We start from the raw sequence: 19,656 nt of genomic DNA on the forward strand, positions 1-19,656 counted from the left end.
ATAATTTTGGTTCTAGACATTACCACAATGAATTTTAAACAAAACAATTCAGATGCAGTTGAAGTTCAGACTTTCAGCTTTCATTTGAGGGTATCCACATTAAAATTGGATGAAGGGTTTAGGAGTTTCAGCTCCTTAACATGTGCCACCCTGTTTTTAAAGGGACCAAATGTAATTGGACAATTGACTCCAAGGCTATTTCATGGACAGGTGGTCCTCCTTCTGACTTTCTGGCAATTGTGTCTTGTCATCGTCCACCTTTTGTGACACTTTCCCACCGTCTCCTTTGTATGACCGTGGCTGCTCAAATATTTGCGCGTCGCTAAATGCGATCTCCTCTTGCCCCGCTTCAAGTGGACTGGGCGAGAGGCCTGAATCTATAAATGGAAAAGTGAACAGCTCTTCGGAGTGTCCAAGTGTGAGATCAGTTGTCTCCGGGCACTCGGCATGATAGGAGGAAGGAGGATCAGGGTAAGGAATATGCAGTCCAGACTCACCGCTACTGAGACTTGACTGTGTGGAAGACAGGGTGGTGGTGGTGGTGACTAAGTGACTGGAAGCATTATCTGCTATCCAACCAATAATCTTTTCACACTGCTCTGTGTTAAATAGTGGTGTTCTGCGGTCCTCTATTAATTGGGACAGGAAGGTCGAGCAAGAAGATGTTGGTGTTTGTTGTGGCACAATTTCAGCTTGCCCACTGCCTCGGCCTCTGCATGCACCATCACCATCACGTCCAGTTCCCCGTCCCTTGCCATGTGCCTTGCCCATTTTAAATGGAGGACAATATCTTCCACGCTCACTACAAATGGCTGAATTTAGAGCAAACTTATATGTGATCCATGTGATGGACAAACCACAGTTTTAAATACCTGGCCTGTAGGTAACTAATTTTAACTGCAAACTGGTTTCAATAACTTGACACTGAAACAAAATTTTAATGGTGACCAACATGGCTGCGGCATTACTTTGCGTGGCAGACAATCCCTGCATGTTGATTGTCGCTCTAAAGAGCGCCAAACATGCAGGGAGGGGACCCGAGCTCCCGCCAAGCAACCCCGGAAATACTCGGCTAGCACCTAGTTTCTCGAGCAGTGAGATGCTCAGGCGAGCACCGAGCAGTATCGCGCATGCTCGCTCATCACTATTTGTAATGACTCTATATAATATATGCATTTCACTTTTTGTATTGAAGAACTGAAATAAATTAACTTTTTGATGATATTCTAATTTAGTGAGAAGCACTTGTATATGTTTACTTGTGTTAGAATCGGATGTGAATATACTATACATTCACTGTGAGTTCCCCAATAACTAGCATAGTCATGAAAACAGCCATGGCTTCCTCCATCCCTCATCAGTCAATTGTCCTGGTGATTGAAGGTAGTGGAGTCTTGTTACTTTACACCTCTGCAAAAATGATCAAAGTGGGAGGGGGAAGAGTAGGGAATTTAAAGTATTAAATAACTGTTTAGGGTCGTGGGTTATAGAGGATATGACAGTTGTATTGTTTAACAGAGGTGAAGGATGAATTGAATTTGAAAACAGCTTGATTGAATTTAATAAAGTCTTCCTTCGAGTGTCAGGATTTCAGTTGCCCTTCCACAGTTTGACCACTAGTGGCCACTATTGTTCACTTTTATAATTGTGCTGCAGTTTCACTTCTTACCACTGTAGGCTGCTGTTGTGTTCTGCAATTGCCCTTTACCAAGATGGTGGATTCTCAATATATGTAATCCATCTTATTTCCTGTTTGGACTTAAAGCCACATGGATCTCTCACTCATTGCTTGAGCATTGTATCTACCTGTTAGCCTAGTTTCAGTCTCCAGCTCCTGAACATTCTTGTCCAGACTGTTCTACTTCATGTACAGATTGTTTCCTACAACTCTTTGCTAACTCCAAGAACTTCTACTACCGCTTGCTGTTCCTGCTTGTGCTTGTTCGGCCACTTGTTTCCAGCAGTACTACGCCCGTATTGCAACATCGAGTGTGTTTTCTTCAAGTGCTGCTCTACAACCCTGGAAGCAGGAGCGTAACAATCTTGGTCACTATTGGGCCTGAGCAAGTAAGTGGTTTGCCGATGCAAGAGAATATTTCAACTGGATGTGCATCCGAGGACGCACATTCTTTATATTATATTGTAGGGCTCAAATGCACCCCTCCCTTGTGAGCTCTACAGTGTGCCTAAATGTGGTTTAGGCACCCTGTGGGGCTCAGAATGGAGAGATGCATTTGGATTTGGGAGCACAGAATTTGCTGGATTTCTTTTGGGGGGCGGGGAGCCATAGCAATTTTCCAGAGCCTTTGTACTATCAGTAACGTGGAAACCCCCTAGATTTCCATTGACAGATGACAGACCTGAGTGGGGGCTTTTTTATGGATTTAGCTGAAGCTTTTATTGGGAACATTTTATATAACATTTGGGAGTCCGACGCTCTACGCTGAGCACTTACTTTGGGGTTTCTATTTAAAACTCCGAGTGGCGTGATTCAGATGAAATCCCAGAGGGATTCATTCCCTATGATGAGGCAGCAGAGTTACTCTGTTCTCCATCTGGCCTCTTTTCAGTGCTGTCCTTCCTTTCAGAAGTGCACAAAACTGTGGTCGACAGCACTTTTATGCACGCTTAAACAAACAAACACCACCGGATCACAGACCAGACAGCATCCACAGTGCCTCCATCTGCCTTATTATAGGGAATCTTCCACCGTGGGTTAAGTCTGAATCACATATTTCAGAGGTTTACTCAGAAACCGCGGTGTTAGCACTCAGCGCCTTAGTGCGATCTATGGAGGCAGAATGAACAAATCAACAGCAGGTGAAGAATTAGTTTTATTTATTCTTTACGCTGTTCCTCGTGTGGTATAAGTGATTAGACGACTTTATTCTTTGGGTCGGTGCAATAACAGCAATACCAGATTTATATCTTTTTTAGGTTCCACTGCTATCACACATGAAAAGACCCTTTTTATTTACAAAAGCTAGTTTTCGCATCGCGCTATAATTTTTTCATATTTCAATTGACAGAGTCATGTAAGGGCTTGTTCTTTTTTGCGGGACAAGTTGAAATTTTCATTGGTACCATTTTCGGGCACATAATATTTTTTGATTGCTTTCTATTACAATTTTTGGGAGTCAGAATGAAAAAAAACAACAATTTAAGAATTGTTTTTTTTGTTTTTTTATGCCGTTTCGCATGTGGTAAAATTGATAGGACAGCTTTATTCTTCGGGTCAGTACGATTACAGTGATACCTGTTTTTTTTTTATGTTTTGGCACTTTTACGCAATAAAAAAATATTTTATAGAAAAAATATATATTTTTGCATCGCTTTATTCTGAGCACTTCCAAACCAGGATGTACTGTGTACACCTAAGGTCAGGAAGGGGTTAAAGATGGTAACAGGGTTCAAGGTTCAGTATATGAAGGTTCATTTGAGGTTGGAGGGAGAGTAAAAATTCATAGAGTGCATTTCAGAAGAAAGAAACTTAAGGGAGGGTAGAGGTGGTATTGGGTTTAAAGAGCAGTTGTTTGGCAGCAGAAGGCCAGCTCCTTCACCATGTTTGTTACCAAAGTGAAGAGTGTGGGTGAAGTGAAGGCCACCATAACACAGCACAGCAGGGGAGACTGTCTCAGAGGGTGTCAGCCATGTTTCTGTTAGACCCAGGAAGGAAAAACTGCGAGAAATAGACGAGTCGTGACAAACATGGAGTTTATTGCAGACAAAAGGTGCATTCCATAGTGCTCCAGAAATAGGGAATGCACCCCCCCCCACCCGGCGGTCTGAAGAGGGCCTAAAAATTACCCAAATCGATGGGAACAGTGCTCAAATGACATGAAAACAGCATCGGGAAGACCCTTTGAAGCATCTCTGATTCCCAGGTCACTGCTGTGAACAATATTGTCAGAGTACTATGCCACTTTTACGGACAATAAAACATACAAAAACAAAACCAAAATAGATTTTCCTGGGAAAAATGTTAAGGAACATCCTTTCCAGGGTAGTGATTTGTATATAAGGCAAAATAAATAACTAAAAACTAAAATGCTCCTCCACACCTTGGGATATGTTCGCTCGTAGCGTTTTTGATGTGTTTTTGCACTTTTGCATTGTTTTGAATGGTGAAAAATACATTCATCGGTAAATGCCATTTTAACATTTTGCTACCTTATATGGCCATGTGGTGTGCGAGACATGATCAGACACATCCTGTTTCATTTATGAAGGAGCGACTCTGAAAGTCAAAAAGCCTATTTTCATAGGGCCATCAGGCAGCCCTTACTATTCTTAAAGGACCAGCAGTCGGCCCTTGCTATTGTTAGAGAGCCATCAGCCGGCTATGCTTTGTAGATCCTATTATTAATGAGTAGGTCTCCTATACTGTTATTGCATATGCAGTGACTGCAAGGGCTGCCAAAATTTGGACGCAACCCAATACCCCTTTGAAGAGACATAGAGGCGGGCATCAGTAAAAAAAAATATCCTCATTATAAAGGAGTGGGTCTCCTATAGTGGTCATGCCCATGCAGTGACTGCAAGGGCTGCCAAAATTTGAGAAAAACCCCAATACCAATTTAAAGACACATGGAGGTTGGCCTCAGCAATGATATGTTCCCATTAGAAAGGCGCGGGCCTCCTATACAGTTATAGGTTATGCAGTGAGTACAACGACTGCCAAAATTTGGGAAAACTCCAATAACAATTTAAAGACACATAGAGGTGGGCCTCAGTAACGACATGTTCCCATTAGAAAGGAGCAGGTCTCCCATACTGTTCTTGCTTATGCAGTGACTGCAACGGCTGCCAAAAACTTGGAGGCACTCCAATGCCCCTTGCAAGAGACGAAGAGGAGGGCCTCCTGAAAAAAATGTTCCTATAATTAGGAAGTGAGTCTCCCATTATGTTTGCCAATGCAGTGAATGCAACGGCGGCCAAACATTTGGAGGCACCCCAAAGCCCCTTGCAAGAGGCGTATATATGGTGATATGGTAGATATGGTGGTGATGTGGTGGAAGATGAGGATGAGGAGAAGGAGGAGGACAAGATCAAATAGATAAAATCAGGATGTGTATACCCATGCCTGGGTGTGAAGATGGAGGCGCATGGGAATAGGAAACTTGGGAAAAGCCCCAATAACAATTTAAAGACACATAAAGGTGGGCCACAGTAACGACATGTTCCCATTAGAAAGGAGCGAGTGTCCTATACAGTTATAGAGTATGCAGTGAGTACAATGGCTGCCAAAATATGGGAAAACCCCAATAACAATTTAAAGACACATAGAGGTGGGCCTCAGTAACGACATATTCCCATTAGAAAGGAGTGGGTCTCCCATACTGTTCTTGTTTATGCAGTGACTGCATTGGCTGCCAAAAATTTGGAGGAACTCCAATGCCCCTTGCAAGAGACGTAGAGTTAAACCTCCCAAAAAAAAGACAATGCATTTGAGTTTAGGTTACGCTGCTATCATTCGGTGGTGTTGAGAAGTCTGGCCCAAACTAGCCATTCGTTTTCATTTCATTTTTATAAGAGTCAGCCTGTCAGCATTTTTAGTTGACAGGTAGATGCGCCTATCGGCTATAATTTCACCAGTGGCACTAAAAACCCGCTCTGACAAATCGCTAGCGGCAGGGCAGGAAAGGGACCTCCAAGGCATAGAGAGCCAGTTCATGCTACGTGTCCAGCTTGGATACCCAATAATTATAAGGCACATAGGAATCACAGAGGACATTGGTACTGTCAGCAAGGTACTCCTTCAGCATCTTCCCAAACTTTTCCCTCCTTGGGAGAGTACCCCGCGCATCAAGGCCTGTGCAATGGGAGGGTCTGAAAAAACTGTCTCAGAACTTTGACAGTGTTCCCCTGCCTCTGCTGGATTGGATTTGTGTCTCTCCCTCCTGTTCTTCTTGGTTGTCCAACGAACTGTGACCTCTGCTGCCAGCGTTTTCAGATGGGAATTTTTTTAATAATTCCACAACTAAGGCCTTCTGGTACTGCCCCATTTTATTAGGCCTATCCGGCGCGGGAATAAGAGAAAGAAACTTCTCCTTGTAGCGTGGGTCTAGAACTGTCATCAACCAGTAATGACTGTCACCCAAACTTTGGACAATGCGAGGGTCAAGGGAAAGGCAGCTTAACATAAACTCAGCCATGTGTGCCAGATGGCTAACAGGCAAGACTTCCATGTCCTCACGAAGAGGACGACTGACCATGCTCTCCTCCTCTCTGTCCTCAGGCCATTCACGTTGAACAGATGGTATGACAGTTGTGCAGGTAGTACCGTCTATAGCGCATGAAATTAGCTCCTGTTCTTCCTCCTCCTCCTCTTCCTCATTGTCACCCATTCCACGTTGGGATGAGATGAGGCTGGGCTGTGTGGAATCACCCTGTATGGTTCCTTGCTCCATCTCATCGTGCTCCACCTGCAATGCATCCTCTTTAATTGTGAGCAGAGAGCATTTCAGAAGACAGAGAAGCGGGATGCTGATGCTAATTATAGCGACATCACCGCTCACCATCTTGGTGGAGTCCTCAAAGTTTTGGAGGATGGAAAAGATGTCTGACATCCATGTCCACTCCTGAGGTCTTATGTGCGGAGCCTGACCTGAATACCGATGCTGGTACTCAACAACTGCCCTATTCTGCTCAGAAATCCTTCCTAACATCTGCTATGTAGAGTTCCAATGCATGGGTCATCGCACAACAGTCAGTAAGCTGGAAGCTGCAAACGCTGCTGAAGCACGGCAAAGGCGGCGGAAGCTGTAGCTGACTTTCTAAACTGGGCACACACGCGGTGTACTTTGACAAGCTGATCCGGCAGATCTGGGTAGGTTTTGAGAAACCACTGAACCACGAGGTTAAGTTCATAGGCCAGGCATGGTACGTATGTGAGCTCGCCTCTCTTCAGAGCCCCCACCAGGTTCTGGCCATTGTCACACACGACCATGCTTGGCTGTAGGTTCAGCGGTGTCAGCCACAGATCTGCCTGCTCTTTCAGAGCTGTGCACAACTCTTCAGCATTGTGTGGTTTGTCACCTAAGCATATCAGCTTTAGCACAGCCTGTTGCCACTTGGCCGAGGCAGTGTTGAAGTGCTTCCAGCTTTTTAACTGATGTGGTAATTTCAGAGATGGAGGCTGAAGAGGAGGAGGAGGTGCAGGAGTTGTAGAATGTGGGGGCTACCCTGATTGACTAAGGGCCCGCAATCCTCGGCATCGGGAGGTAGTGAACCGTCCCATGGTACAACTGGGTCCCGGCTTCCACTATATTAACCCAGTGTGCCATCAGCGAGATATACCATCCCTGCCCACAAGCACTTATCAACATGACCATGGTTAGGTGGACTTTCCCAGTAACTGCATTGTTGATGGCACGGCTAATGTTGTGGGACACGTGCTTGTGTAATGCGGGGACGGCATACCATGAGAAATAGTGGCATCTGGGGACCGATTACAGAGGGATGGCCGCTGCCATCAGGTTGCAGAAAGCTTCCATCTCCACGAGCCTAAAAGGCAACATTTCGAGCGCAAGCATTCGCAAAATGTGTGAATTTAGTAGTGAGGCCTGTTGGGCATTGGCTGCGTATTTGGGCTTGCGCTCCAAGGACTGGGGTAGGGACAACTGAACGCTGCGCTGGTACAAGGATATGGACGTGCTTGCTGATGGTGCTAGTTGAGAGTGTGCAACAACAGATGCAGGGTGGGAGTCATCTTCTCATGCGCCATGGACAGGGGATTGGCATGCACGCACAACAGCGGAAGAAGCAGTGGTGTCACCCGCAGACACTGTTTCTGAACCCTGGGAGTCGGCTCACTTAGTAGGGTGCTTTGCTGCCATGTGCCTGATCATGCTGTTGGTGGTCAGGCTGCTAGTTTTGCTACCCCTGCTGATTCTGACCTGGCAGGTGGTGCAAATGGCCTTTTTGGGGTTATCTACAGAGTCTTTAAAAAACAACCAGACTCAGAAAGACCTAACAGTTGTACTGGCAACTTCCGTCGTGTTGGTGTCACGGGGAACTCTTTCCCGCTTTGTTTCTGCGGCCACCACACTGCTTCTTCCTGCCTGTTGTGGTGCTACACTTCCCTCTCCCTGTGTGCTGCTGTCCTCGCTCTTCATGTCCCTCTGCCAGGTTGCGTCAGTTACTATATAATCCACCACCTCATCTTCCACTTCCGCACTCTGGTCCTCCTCCTGACTTTCTGGCTATTGTCTCTCATCATCATCCACTTCTTGCAAAAGTAATTGCACTTTCCCACCATTGACTTTGTGTGACCGTCACTGCTCAAATATTTTGGCATCGCTACACGCCTTCTCCTATTCACCCACTTGAAGCTGGCCGGGCGAGAGAACCGAATCTATAAATGGAAAAGTGAACAGCTCTTCTGAGTGTCCAAGTGTGGGATCAGTTGTCTCCGGACACTCGGCATGGTGGGAGGAAGGAGGATCAGGGTGAGGAATATGCGGTCCAGACTCACGGCTACTGAGACTTGACCATGTGGAAGACAGGGTGGTGTTTGTGGTGGAAAATTAACTGGAAGCATTATCTGCTATCCAACCAACAACCTTTTGATACTGTTCTGTGTTCAATAGTGGTGTTCTGCAGGCCCATAGTAAGTGGAACAGGAAGGTCAAGCGACAAGATGTGGGTGTTTGTTGTGGCACAATTTCAGCTTGTCCACAGCCTCGGCCTCCGTCTCTGTATGCACCATCACCATCACATCCACTTCCCTGTCCCTTGCCACGCACCTAGCCCATTTTAAATGGAGGACGATATTTTCCACGTTCAGTACTAATGGCTAGATTTGAACCACAGTTATATGTGATACGTCTGACAGATAACCACGGTTTTAAAAAGTGGGCCTATAGGTTACTATTCTTAACAGCGACCTCCTGTGAATAGCTTCATCGACACACTGCAACAAAATGGAAATGTAAGCCAGAAATGGCTGAATTTGGAGCGCAGTCATATGTGATAGGTCTGACGGAGAGCCACGATTTTAAAAAGCGGGCCTGTAGTTTACTAAGCTTACTAATACTATTCTTCACAGCGACCTCGTGTGAATAGCGTCACCGACACACTGCAACAAAATGGAAATGGAAGCCATAAATGTCTGAATTTGGAATGCAGTTATATGTGATACGTCTGACGGAGAACAACGGTGTTAAAAAGCGGGCCTGTAGTTTACTAATACTATTCTTCACAGCGACCTTGTGTAAATAGCTTCACTGACACACTGCAACAAAATGGAAATGGAAACCAGAAATGGCTGATTTTGGAACGCAGTTATATGTGATACGTCTCACGGAGAACCACGGTTTTAAAAAGCGGGCCTGTAGTTTACTAATACTATTCTTCACAGCGGCCTCGTGTGAATATCTTCACCAACACACTGCAACAAAATGGAAATGGAGGCCAGAAATGGTTGAATTTGGAACACAGCTATATTTGATACGTCTGATTGGAGAATCACGGTTTTAAAAAGCAGGCCTGTAGTTTACTAATACTATTCTTCACAGCGACCTTGTGTGAATAGCTTCACTGACACACTGCAACAAAATGGAAAAGGAGGCAAAGATTTTCAATGTTCAGTTAAAATTTTTGGATTTTTATCACTGTAATATAGAAAATATCCTGCTGTATTCTGCAGTGCTAAAAAGCAAATGGAACAGAATAATGGTGTACTTCGGATTGCTTTTTAAGCAAATAATCAGATTAAGATAAAAAAAAAAATAAGCCCTGGCCCCTGATACCTGGGGCTATGTTTACAAATATCTGTAATAGCAGGATCAGTCAGAATGTGCAATGGGCCCTCTTGTGCTATATTCACTGCATTCTGTCACATACCCTGCCTGCCTTGCTTTTTAAGCAAATAACCAGGATTAAGATCCAAAAAAAAAAATTAGCCCTGGTCCCTGATATCTGGGGCTATGTCTACAAATATCTGTAACAACAGCAGCAGCAGGCAGAATGTGCAATGGACCCTCGTGTGCTATATGCACCGCAGTCTGCAACATACCCTGCTTGCCTGCCTAACTCCTGCTATCACCACTGAATATATGCAGCTAGATTAGTCCTCAGAAGGACTGTTAGTTCAGATGGATATATAGATATGCTGTGAAATACCTATACTACCTATAAACAAGCAAATCTCTCGCTGACACAGCAGCAGCTCTCCCTACTCTGCCTGATTCCGGGGTAGACTGTGACGAGCATAGTGGCGCCAGGTCTTATATAAACTTGATGATGCTATGCGGCCAGCCAATCACTGTAATGCCCACAACCAACATGGCTACGGCATTACAGTGCGTGGCAAGCAATCCCTGCATGTTCATTGGCTCTCTAAAGAGCGCCAAACATGCAGAGAGGGGACCCGAGTTTCCGCCCGAGCAACCCGAGTGCCAAGCTTGTCGAGCACAGTGATGCTCGGGCGAGTACCGAGTAGTGGCGAGCGCTTTCGCTCATCACTAGTATATATTAATGAATTGAACAGCTGTTAGCGTGCTCGACTGCCACGCCAGTCTGATAAGGCTCTGCACAGCCCTATTCTTGAGATGTAGTTGTAGAGTTGATACTGTATGTCTTAAGCTTTATGATATATACAATAGGAATACATTTTTTTAAGTGGGTAAGGTGGGGGGTAATAAGAAGTATCCAAAAAAAATTGAGTTTTAAGTTTTAAGTTGGATTTTTAACTCCTTTCCATCTCAGTCAATGATGTGCTTCAGTCCAAAATCGGAGAGAGAATAAGAATTTTCAGATGTCACATCAGTCACATCATCATAAGTTCTCAGCAGAAAGCAAGAATGCAGACATACTGTAAAGGCTGTAAAGGGGTTTTTCAGGTTTAGAAAATCATGGTTGCTTTTGTTTCACACCTGTCACACCTGCTTATGGGTTGTTTCTGATATTGCAGCTCGGTCTTCAACTAAGTCGTAAACGAATGAAACTTTTACCTTGAAAAAACATATCATGTCTTTGATATCTTAGTCCGATAAAGATGACATATTTTAGTACCTAAGAACTGTGATCAGTCTTCATCCATGCATAATCTTATTATGTGTAACGGTTTTATTCTTACACTATTTCCCTATTAGATGGTTATGCTGATGATGTCACCCATCATTATGTCATGTTGCTGATGTATTTGCTGCAGCTTTTTCTCTTTGTTTGGCAGAAATGTCTAGGACCTGCAAGGCTATCAGATTACTAGAGCAACATCCTACAATTACAAGACAAAGGAGTTAAACCCATCCATCCGAATCCATTATAAAGTCTGTCGCTCCGGATACTTTTAACATGACATAACATTACATAAGTAGGATATCCTATAGTGTTTTACATTGTGACGGGAGGGAACGAATGATATTAAATTACACCAGATCCAACCTAGTCTATGAAATATGCATATAGAGCAAGCAGGAATGGAAGCTTATGAGATTTTCATAAAGAGTAACAGAAATGTATTGCGCCTCATATGTTAACTCAAATAAAGCATTTTGAAGATGATGAATATCGATATCACAAACCAAATCAACTTAAGGACTTATATCTTGAATAAAGTACATGTCTACATTCCCATGATATAATGGCATTTCTCATCTTAGACATTCTAAAATGTATCACGGAAAATACAACAATTATGATACTAAATCTTGAAAGGATCTACCTGCATATGCTGGTCAAATCCTAAAATGCTTTACGATCCATACATCCATATTTGGAAGAGAATCCAAATCTTTGTGGAACTAGATTGAGCATCATCTGATTGAAATCGAGCATATTGATAAGGACTCCACTAGGGAAAAGTCATACAAACTCAAGGATTTTAAAAGGTTCCGTCAACATCTAAACTTTCTATTTATTATGTATCTATTTTAGACATTATTAATTCCATGATGCTGTACATGTAAAGAGGGTTTACATACAGAAAATACATATATAAAACAGAGTAAAAAAATGCAGTAAACAAACTAACATTTGGGCTTACAATCTATCGGGTATTGGAGAAGGACGTGGTAGGTCAAAGTTATTGCAGGCTGTAGGCTTTCCTGAAGAGATGAGTTTTCAGGTTGCATCCGAAGGTTTCAATTAATTATGAGAGACAATTGGACATGTTAATGCACTGAGTTCCAGAGGATATGGGGTGCATAGAAAAAATCTTGTGTGAGGAACATACAAGGGCAAAGGACAGAAGGAGATCTTATATGAACCAGAGATTACGTGTGAGGAGTTATCGGGAGATTAGTTTAGAGATGTATGGAGGAGACAGACGAGGGGTGCATTGTAAGTCATTGTCAGTAATTTAAAGTGGATTTGTTGGGGAATTGGAAGCCAGTGAAGGAATTGGCAAAGGGGAGAAGCAGAGGAGCAGCGAGGAGAGAGCTGAATTAATTCAGCAGCAGAGTTAAAGGGGGCTTCCCACAAACAAAAGTTCATTTCAATCAATAGATCTTGGAATAATAATGACTTCCACAATTGGATGTGTTTAAATAAAATGTTCCTGTGCTGAGATCATCTTATAAATGTGCCCCTGCTGTGTACTGTGTAATGGCTGTGTCTGACTATACAGGGACATGGTCTGATCATACCACATCTCCTGGGAAGAGGAGGAGAAAAAAAGTATACAGACAGGTCAGCCGGGAGTGCAGCTGATTCTTTCTTTGAGGTAAAATATTGTTTAAAAACAGGCAGGGAAATGTTTTACCTCACAGAAAGAATCAGCTGTAATCCCCTTCTGTCCTGTCTGTATACTCTCTTTTGCTTCCTCCCCTGGCCAGGAGCTGTGGTATGATCAGACCATGTTTCTGTACGGTGAGACACAGCAATTACACAGTACACAGCAGGGGCACATTTAAAAGATTATCTCAGCACAGGAACATTTTATTTAAACACATCCAAATGTGGAAGTCATTATTATTCCAAGATCTAATAATTAAAATGAACTTTTTTTTGTGGGAAAACTGAACACTGCGCTGGGACAAAGACGTGCTTGCTGATGGTGTTAGTTGAAAGTGTGCAACGACAAGTGCAGGGCAGGAGGCATCTTCGCCTGCACTAAGGACAGGGGATTGGCTTGCACGCACAACAGCGGAAGAAGCTGTGGTGTCATCCGCAGACACTGTTCCTGGACCCTGGGTTTCGGCCCAAAAAGTCGGGTGCTTTGTTGCCATGTGCCTGATCATGCTGGTGGTGGTCAGGCTCGTAGTTTTGCTACCCCTGCTGATGTTGGCCTGGCAGGTGGTGCAAATGGCTTTTTGGGGGTTATCGGCAGAGTCTTTAAAAAACAACCAGACTCGAGAAGACCTTATAGTTGTACTGGCAACTTACCGTCGGTTGCTTGCCTTCTGTCTACGGCCACCGCACTGCCTGTTGGGGTGCTCTGCCTCCATCCTCCTGTGTGCTGCTGTCCTCGCTCTGCATGTCCTCCTGCCAGGCTTGGTCAGTTACTATAGCATCCACCACCTCGTCTTCCACTTCCGCACCCTGGTCCTCCTTCTGACTTTCTGGCAATTGTGTCTCATCATCGTCCACTTCTTTTGACACTTTCCCACCTTCGCATTCATATGACCTTTGCTGCTTAAATATTTGGGCATTGCTACATGCGATCTCCTCTTTCCCCTCTTCAAGTGGACCAGGCGAGAGGCCCGAATCTATAAATGGAAAAGTGAACAGCTCTTCGGGGTGTCCATGTGTGGAATCAGTTGTCTCTGCACACTTGGCATGGTGGGAGGAAGGAGAATCAGGGTGACGAATATGCGGTCCAGATGGCTACTGAGACGTGACCGTGTGGAAGACAGGGTGGTGGTGGTGGCTAAGTGACTGGAAGCATTATCTGCTATAGAACCAATAACACTGCTCTGTGTTCAATAGTGGTGTACTGCGGTCTTCTATTAATTGGAACAGGAAGGTCGTGCGAGAAGAGGTGGGTGTTTGATGTACCACAATTTCAGCTTGCACCATCACCATCACCGTCCAGATCCCCGTCCCTTGCTACACGTGCCTTGCCCATTTTAAATGGAGGACAATATCTTCTACGCTCACTACAAATAGCTGAATTGGGAGCAAACTTATATGTGATTCATGTGACGGACCACAGTTTTAAGTAGCTGGCCTGTAGGTAACTATTTTTAACAGCAAACTGGTGTCAATAACTTCACTGACACATTGAAGCAAAATTTTAATGGAGGCCAGAAATGGCAGAATTTTCAGCGCAATTATATGTGATCCGTGTGACGGACAAACCACAGTTTTAAGTAGCTGGCCTGTAGTTAACTATTTTTAACAGCGGCGACCTCATGTCAATTAATTCACTGACACACTGCAACAAAATTTCAATGGAGGCCAGAGATGGCAATATTTTCAGCACAATTATACGTGATCCGAGTGACGGACAAACCACGGTTTTAGAAAGCTGGATTTTTAGCTCTGTAATATGGAAAAGACCTGACTGTATTCTGCAGTGCCAACAAGCACAGATAAACGGTGCTCTCTGGATTGCTTTTTAAGAAAATAATCAGGACTAAGATAAAAAAAAATATTCCTGGCCCCTTATACCTGGGCCTATTTCTACAAATATCTGTAAAAGCACCAGCAGACAGAACTGGAATGGACCCTCTTGCTATGTGCACTGCAGTCTGCTATATACCCTGCCTGCCTAGCACTGATATCTCTGCAGCTGGATTAGTCCTCAGAAGGACTGTTAGTTGAGATAAATATGTTTCTCTAATATAGTCTGGTATACCTACACTAACTAGAAACAAGCAAATCTCTCCCTAGCTCAGCAGCAGCTCTCCCTACACTGTCTGAGTCTGGAGTGACTGTGATGAGCACGGCAGCGCCAGGTCTAATATAGCCAACATAACATGGCTGCGGTATTACAGTGAGTGGCAGACAATCCCTGCATGTTGATTGGCTCTGTAAAGAGCGCCAAACATGCAGGGAGGGGACCCGATCTATCGCCGAGCAACGCCAGAAATGCTTGGCGAGCGCCGAGCATCTCGAGCAGTGAGATGCTCGGGTGAGAAACAAGCAGTAGTGAGCATGCTTGCTCATCACTAGTTATCAGCTATTATCAGTAGTAATGAGCGAGTATGTTTGGTTAACCCTTTCGCCGAGTATACTTGGGCGAGCACAGAGTATTTACAGTGTGCTCGGTGATATGTTTGAATCACTCCCGTGTGCATGATTTGCGATGGTTTGACAGCTTTAATACATGTGAGGAAGTCTGCTTCTTACAAATTCCTCACATGTATTAAAGCTGTGAAACCGTCGCAAATCATGCACATGGGAGTGATTCAAACATATCACTGAGCAGCTATAAATACTCGGTGCTCACCCGAGTATACTCGGCGAAAGGGTTAACAAAACATACTCGCTCATCACTAATTATCAGCATAGAGATGGTAATGAAAACCAAATCTGCTGATGATTTGTCAGATATTTGAGATGATTGGGAAAAGAGGAGGGAACTTATGACTGAACCCAGTGGAGCACCAGTAAGAGGAATAGAGAAAGAGCCAGAAAAGATACCCTGAAGGAACGATCAGAGAGGTAGGAAGAGAACCAAGATAGAGTAGTATCCTTAAGATCAATAGAGTGAAAGATAGTGAGGAGGAGCTGGTGATACAGAGTATCAAATGCTGCAGAGAAATCTAGAAGAATCAGAAGGGAATAGTGAGCATTAGATTTTCTTGTTAGAAGCTTGCTAGAGACTTCAGTAAGGGAAGGGAAACCAGATGGTAAAGTGTCAAAAATAGAGTTTTCTGAAAGATAGCATATTTGACGAGAGTAGATCAAGCATTCCAGGAGTTTAGAGATAACAGGGAGATTAGAAAATGTCTGTAGTTAGCAGAGCTTCTGGTTCAGAGATATTTTTTTTAGTTAAGGAATTATGATGGCATATTTGAAGGAGGAGGGAAATATACCGGATGAAAGATAGAGGTTAAATATTTTAGTTAAGTAGGTAGTAACAGCCGAGGAGAGGGATTGAAAGACATGTGAGATGTAAGTCTTTAGGGTCACTGGTTCAGATAGTAGAGTGAGAAGAAGTGAGGAGTCGGTGTAACCTCTTCCATGACCAGTTCAAGGAACGTGAACTTGTTGAAGTGTGATAGGTAATAGTCAGGGCCGGCTCCAGGTTTTTGTGGGCCTTGGGCGAAAGAGTCTCAGTGGCCCCTTTAACACATACCACGATTCATAATGCACAGATACCGCAGAAAAAAAAATATATATATAGTACAATGCCAAAGATTTCACTTCTTACATTACATGACCGATATCTATTGTAAATTCCACAATAGCTTAGAAACCGGCGAATCACTCCATACAGGATACTGGCCCCCATAAAATGCTCCATACTGGATACTGGCCCCCATATAACACTCAATACAAGATTCTGGCCCCTATATAACGCTCCATACAGGATACTGACCCCCATATAACGCTCCATGCAGGCTGTGCCTCCACATAATGCTCCATGTAGGCTGTTCCCCCCACATAATGACCCACGCAGGCTGTTCCCCCCTTATAATTCCCCATGCAGGCTGTTCCCCCCATATAATGCCCCATGCAGGATGTCACTCCCCCTTATAATGCCCCAGGCAGGATGTCACCCCCATTATAATGCCCCATGCATTATGTCACCCCCCTTTTAATGCCCCATGCAGGATGTCACCCCCCTCCCTTATCATGCCCCATGCAGTATGTCACTCCCCCTCCCCCTTTAATGACCCATGAAGGATGTCACCCCCCCTTATAATGCCCCATGCAGGATGTCACTTCCCCCCCTTTTAATGCCCCATGCAGGATGTCACACTCCCCTCCCTTATAATGCCCCATGCCTCCATACTTTAAAAAAAAAAAATCAAATTCTCACCTCACTCCTCACCTGCTGCCGCTGCTCTAGACTCCTCAGCATCGTCGGCATCTTCCCCCTCTGAGCTGTGATGGCTCAGGAGAGAGCGCGATGTAAAGACATCACCGCGCCCTCTGACCTGAGATGTCACAGCGCAGCAGCCGCGGAAGAAACCGGAGCTGCTGCGGAGGCACGGGGAGAGGTAAGTATTGTTTCGTTGACTGCCGGGGCCCTGAGCAAGTGGGGGAGAGTGGGCGCTGACACCGCTCTCGTGGTGGGTGCCCGACGGTGAGTGGGCCCCCCGCCTGCTCAAGGCCCCAGCACTTGCCCGGGTGCACCGGGTGCTGACACCAGCCCTGGTAAAAGCATCTGTGCAATTAGGGGATTGGGAGACAATATCCTGTTGGATAAGGTTATTTTTTTCATTGAAATAAATGGCTAGAGCGTCAATGCTGAGGTTGGTGATGGGGACCTGCACTTGGGGACTAAGGTGGGAATTAAAAGTGTCATGGACTTGTTTTGAATTATTGGATAGTGATGTGATGAGGGTGGTGAAGTAATTTAGCAATATACAGAGCAAAGTTGTATGTTTTAAGAATAAACTTATAATGGATAAAGTATTCTAACATAATAGATTTTCTCTGCAGATGCTCGGCACGCTTAGAGCACTGCAGAAGAAAATGAGTTTGCAGCATGTGCCAAGGTTGCTGTCATCTTGCTTCATCAAGGTCACTTTCCAGTGTCCTTTTTCAATGTATTTAAGCTAAGTCGGAACAGGAGAGGGGAGATGGGGGTCAATGACTGCAAATTCTTCATAAGTTGCCGAATATTGATTGCACATAGATTTCTTTATGTGTGGTATTTAGGGATGTCCTTCCTGAGAAGAATGACAACTTTTGACAGAGAAGAAAAGAAGGTTGTGGTCAGAGTCAGATAGGGAAGCTAGTAAAATCATGCATGAGCAAAGTCAGAAGACGAACAGGTCCAGTGTATTTCCGTCTTCATGTAGGGTTATTTAGCTGTGAAAAACCTAAGAACGACTTTGGAGATAGAAGTTGAGTGGCAAATGGGGGAGTGGACAGAAAATGCAGAAGCCAGATTGAAAAGTGATCCAGGAAGTGGTCCAGGAAGTGGTGGGGTTGGTCTGGACGCCGCTACTCAGTAGCCACTCACAGGGAGAGCGTGTGGAAAAGTGTGATGGTGTGGACTTCAAAAGAGGGAAACATAAGTGTTGTTACTGGAAGGATGACCTGAAAGAATATTTTGATGAAAGAAACTGACCAACACCTCCACCTTGCCTATTCTTAGGTCTAGGGGTATGAGAATAATGTAGGCCACCATATCATGCTGCACATAACACATCTGCATCTCTGGCTGCTATGGGCATAAAAGGGGACAAACTTATGGTGTGGCACCCATGCTCCCCTGACCTCAACCCCATTGAGAACCTCTGGAGCATCATCAAAAGGAGTGTCTATGATGGCGGGAGGCAGTTCACATCTAAGCAACAGCTCTGGGAGGGTATTTTGTCCTCATGCAAAACAATTAAAGCAGAAACTATCCAAAACCTGACAAATTCAATGGACGAGAGAGTTCAGAAGCTCCATTCGAACAAGGGGTCCTATGTGCAAATGTAACATCACCTAGAATAAAGTTTTGAGTTGAAAACTGTTTGATTTAAGTTTGTAATAACCTGCTAATGCTTATAATTTCAAAAATGATCATTTTTTTGTTCTTTATTAAAATGAAAAGGTTGAAAACTCTGCTGTGCATAATAATTTGGAACATGCATTTTGAGTGCAGTTTGAGTTTTTTATTTTTTTAAAAATATACTGTTATCATAGGCAGTTTGTACAAAAACCTTTCAATTGTACTCTAATAGTTATTTGACTGGAAAATTACAATGACTGCAATTCATATAGGTAATTTGGGAAAATCTGAGAAAATATTATTTGCATAATAATTTGGAACACAGTGTAGTGTGACCAAGTTAATAGTTAAAAAAAGAATAAAAATGGTAAAAAATAAAAAAAGAACATTATACTCACCTTCCGATGGCCCCTGGTCTCCTTCTGCGGTGCATCCAGGGTCTTGGGAGGCTTGCTGTGGTGTAAAAGGACCTTCCATGACATCATTTAGTCATGTGACAGGTCACGCGACCGCCGACATCAGCGGTCGCGTGACCTGTCACATGGCTAAATGACATCATGAAAGGTCCTTTTACACCATCGCGAGCCGCCGGGGACCCAGGATGCACCGGAGAGAAGACCGTGGGTCATCAGAAGGTAAGTATTTATTTTTTTTATTTTAAATTCTTTTTTTTTACAGGTACTATGGTACCCGGGTCTGGAAGAGAGTCTTCTCTTCTCCAGACACAGGTATCATCACCACATTGAATCGTATATTATCCGCATATGCACATGTAGTCATGCGGATATTATGTGATTCAATGCAAGTCAATGGTGACTAAAACGCCGCGGTTGCGCAAAATTAATGGTAGTGCTGCAGATTTTTCCGCAATGATAATCTGCAGCAGAAATTTCCACAGCATGTGCACAGCACATGCGGATTATCATTGGGGAACATGGCAGACCTTCTACCAAGCGTTTTTTAAGCATTTCTGCGGCTCATCCCAGGATAGTCAATAAAAATAGAGCACTTTAAAACAAATAAGTAAGGATTTTTTTGAAGCTGAAGAGTCTTCTACAGATTAATTTGACTGTAATTATCATCAGTTTGCAGTTCACAGTGAATGCAAATGATATCTTCCTACCAGAATTATGGGCTGTAGAAATGGATCA

At 44.0% G+C, this 19,656-nt stretch overlaps 1 long non-coding RNA gene across 2 annotated transcripts in view; it reads left to right on the forward strand.

Moving 5' to 3' along the window:
- Window positions 1-1,697: 1,697 nt before the first annotated feature.
- LOC141253063 (uncharacterized) overlaps window positions 1,698-19,656 on the forward strand; it is a 216,173-nt gene continuing 198,214 nt past the window's right edge. For both annotated transcript variants that reach the window (XR_012314217.1, XR_012314216.1), the window contains exon 1: window positions 1,698-2,067. This is a non-coding gene — a long non-coding RNA (uncharacterized lncRNA). The remainder of the gene's footprint in view (window positions 2,068-19,656) is intronic.

This window comes from Phyllobates terribilis, unplaced genomic scaffold, assembly GCF_046119375.1.
Source record: "Phyllobates terribilis strain yellow unplaced genomic scaffold, ASM4611937v1 Scaffold_2__4_contigs__length_985480577, whole genome shotgun sequence".
NCBI lineage: Eukaryota > Metazoa > Chordata > Amphibia > Anura > Dendrobatidae > Phyllobates > Phyllobates terribilis.